Raw genomic sequence first — 365 nt, forward strand, 5'->3', positions numbered from 1 at the left:
GGCCTTGCACAACCGGCGCTCCCGGGCTGCTCGGGGAGGGGGCGAGGGCTGGGGCCGGCCGGACCCCGCCTACACCTCCCGCGGGACAGCGCCGGGCCGGGCTGGGGCGAAAGGGGATGGTCACATCACAGAGCGCGGGGGACGGGGAAGCGCGGTCTCCTCACAGCGCTGGCCCCGAGGGAACGGGGAGCGTGGTCTTATGACAGCATCCGACTAGAAGGGATGGAGAAGCGCGGTCTCATCATAGCGCTGGCCCCGAGGGGACGGGGAGCGCGGTGTCAGGACAGCGCCCGACTAGAAAGGGATAAGGGACCCGCCGGCCACGGGGACGCTGCCGCCCCTCTGTCACGGTGGCGGCGGTGGCG

This window comes from Corvus brachyrhynchos, unplaced genomic scaffold (assembly GCF_000691975.1).
Source record: "Corvus brachyrhynchos isolate BGI_N302 unplaced genomic scaffold, ASM69197v1 scaffold80, whole genome shotgun sequence".
NCBI lineage: Eukaryota > Metazoa > Chordata > Aves > Passeriformes > Corvidae > Corvus > Corvus brachyrhynchos.